This window comes from Nannospalax galili, unplaced genomic scaffold, assembly GCF_000622305.1.
Source record: "Nannospalax galili isolate Female #2095 unplaced genomic scaffold, S.galili_v1.0 scaffold229, whole genome shotgun sequence".
Taxonomy (NCBI): domain Eukaryota; kingdom Metazoa; phylum Chordata; class Mammalia; order Rodentia; family Spalacidae; genus Nannospalax; species Nannospalax galili.
In genome coordinates this window covers 38542-41928 of record NW_008360328.1, presented here as the reverse complement: position 1 = coordinate 41928, position 3387 = coordinate 38542, and the positions used below count along the sequence as shown (strand labels likewise).

Genomic DNA, 3387 nt, shown 5'->3' with positions numbered 1-3387 from the left:
TTTCAAAAAGATTTTGACAGACCCGTTATCAAGAATGGAAATCTAGACTGTTGGTAGTCTGTATAAACGACAATTATTAAATTGCCTGGGAGGAAGGAACCTAAGAAGATAGAAATATTTGCAATTTCCACAGTTTCTTATTACAAAGAACTAAAGATATTTAAGACCATTAGTAAACACATCAGTGCCACACTGACAAATTATATTGTGAGGAAAGCATGTGTTTCTAGAAATTAAAATTTCAGGGTCTGGAGAGATGGCTTCAGTGGTTAAGAGCACTGACTGCTCTTGCAGAGGACCTTGGTTCGATTCCCAGCACCCACATTGTGGCTATGAACCGTCCTTAACTCCAGTTCCAGGGGAATCCGAAGCCCTCTTATGACCTCAGTGGCATTGCACAACATGGGTGCACTCACATGCAGACAATACACTCATACACATAAGATAAAAATTATAAATAAAATATTTAAGAAAAAAGAACTTACAATTTCAAACTTGTCAGTCTGCAGATTGGTCAGGACAGAGAGGTCACAAGTAGTTCCTAGTGTAGAAAATTAAGCCACAGGGGTTTAGAGAATTCTTTTTTTCTTAAATATTTTATTTATTATTTTTCTCTTAGAAACAACGTAAGCTTGGCAGAAGCTTCACAGTCAATGGGTCTGTTTTCCCTGAAATCTGCTACCTTGGTGTTCCAACACTGTTTTAGCCACCTCTTGGTGTCTCAGCTAAGAATGCCTGTCTCAGTTCTGCCTGGAAATCCACCACAGGAACTTGCTGCTGCTGAGAACGTCGTGGGTGCAGGTGACACTCTTGGTTGCTCAGTGAGGCTCTCCTAATTTGACCTGGACATCTACCTCTGGCACATGCTGCTCAGTAGTTCTCAGGTGTAAGCGACCCTTGCTCGCTCCATCACATCACTGCAAATGGCTCCTCAGAACCAAACACCAGGCATCTCTAGCCACTTCTCCTCTCTGCTCAAATTAATTTTTTTATTATATGTGTATAAGTACTTTGCCTGCATGCAGTGTAAGTATACCCACAGAGGCCACAAGCGGGCACAGGATCCCCTGGAACTGGAGTTACTGACAGTTGTTAGCTGCCATGTAGGTGCTGGGAACCAAACTCTACAGTCAGTGCTCTTAACTGCTGAACCCATTCTCTACCCTCTGTATGCAAATACACAAGGAAGGTAAGATGTGCTTTTAGTATGGAAAAGCTAAAAGGTCTAGAAGATGTTTTATTTTGGGGAAAAGAGAATAAAATTTGTCCTGAAATGAATGAAATTTCCAGATAAAGAAGCTGAGAAGGGGAAAGTTCTAGAACAAAAACTGAAGCTAGGCATAATGGCTCATAATCCCAGCACTTGAATCTGAGGCAGGAGATCAGGAGTTCAAGGCTAGCCTCTGCTGCATAGTGAGTTTGAAGCGGACCTGAGCCACATGAGACTGTCTAAAAAATTAAAACAGGTGGATGTAGTGATGCTTGTTTTTAATCCCAGCACTCGGGAGGCAGAAGCAGGAAGATCTTTGTCAGTTCAAGGCCAGCCTAGTCTACATAACAAGTTCCAGGGCAGCATAGACCCTGTCTCAAAAAACTAACACAGCAACAAAACAGGGTCAGGCAAGATAGGCCAGTGTTTTAAGTGCCTGCCACTGAGCCATGTGGTGAAAAGAGGGAATCAATTCCCTCAGGTTGTTCTCTGACCACATGCAGACAGTGGCACATGCATGCACACAGGCACACATGGACACACACACACACACACACACACACACACACACACACACAGAGAAACCTCAATGGAGAAGAAAACTGTAGAGGGCTGGCAATACAGCTCAATGGTAGAAATCTTACCTGGGATGTACAAAGCCCTAGGTTCAATCTCTTTTTCTGAAAAAAAGATGAGAAAGTTGAAGAAGTTTATGGGACTAAACTAAAGGAATTTTATGTATGACCAATGTAGCTAATCTTAGAAATAAACTGTATACTTATGCATTTTTTCTCTAAAGATTGAGCATTAATGTCAAAAATACATGGATGCAAAACTAGAATTTGGTTATTTCTAGCAAAATATAAGGTTTTCTGCCAGGTGTGGTGGTACACGCCTTTAGTCCAAGCACTTGAGGGGCAGAGGCGGGAAGATCTTTGTGAGATCAAAGCCAGCCTGGTCTACATAGGGAGTTCAGGCCAGCTGGGGCTACGGAGAGTCTCAAAAAACAAACAAACAGGTAAAATAAGATTTTCTTAGCATAATGATCTGCTATTCTTTTTCTTTTGGTGATACTAGCTTGGGGATCAAATTCAGGGCCTTGTGTGTGCTCAGCAAGCACTCTACCACTTAGCTACATTCCCAGCCCTCTTTTTCTTTTTTCTTTTAAACAGGGTTTCACTAAGTTGCCCAGGTTGGTCTTTAACAGGCTTCCAAGTAGTTGGGATTACAGACCTGCATCACCAGGCCTGGCAAAACTGGAATTTGAAAGGAGGTGATAAGGTGGTGAACTAAAATGGTTGCCTAACCCTTCCTGAGTCCTTACAGCCTTTATTATTAAATCTGTGCACCCCATGTTTCAGCACGACAAGAAAAAATGGTCCAAACAACATAAAAAAGTTGGTGGGGTGACAGTCATTAAATGGTTTATAACCAATGTTGGACTTGTCAAACTTGTAATTCTAGTAACATGATCAGGTCACCCATGAAGGCACGTGCTGGATCACTGAGACACTTACAGATGGATTTTATTCCACTGCTTGCCTTCCCACAGATGAAGGCTGGTACAGGGAGAGCAGCAGAGGTCGTGAAAAGATATAAGCAAATGTGTCTCTCTGTGGAGCATTACTGTGAAATTGTCACTGAGAGATATTCATCCCACTGGACAAGCTGTAAAACAGTTCTACAAAGTATTACAGACAGTGCTGTTAAGCAAAGGTAACTGAATTGATCCAGTTGCCTAGGCAAAGGTATCACCAACTGACAGCCATGAGACACCCCCCCCCCAACATACACACAGGAAACCATAATTTTTCCCGTTTGCAATAGAAGGCTGCATTCCTATAATATAAAATGGTATATTGCCCACTCGTGACCCTGGGTGGGACTCAATACTGCAAGGCTATGACAAGGCATATTTATCAAGATAAAGAAGCCCCTCACTAGCCAGGTGTGGTGGCACATTGTGACGGACCAGCCCAGACCGGAGCAGTTCAGTCCGACAGGAACAGGGTCCTCGAGAGAGTGGGCAAGGATTCGGCGAGTGACAGACAGACACACAAGAGCTTGGTGAAAGTCTGAGTGTATTTTTGCAGCTACAAGGTTTGAGATATATACAGCAAAGATTGCAAAAGTTCATCATCAGCATGACTGTTCTGTAATTAGTCACTTCCTAAGAT

The 3387-nt window shown here is 42.6% G+C and overlaps 1 pseudogene; it reads right to left on the bottom strand.

Annotated features, from left to right (window-relative positions):
- Positions 1–702: 702 nt before the first annotated feature.
- LOC103727930 lies at positions 703–2564 on the bottom strand (annotated as a pseudogene).
- Positions 2565–3387: the final 823 nt, after the last annotated feature.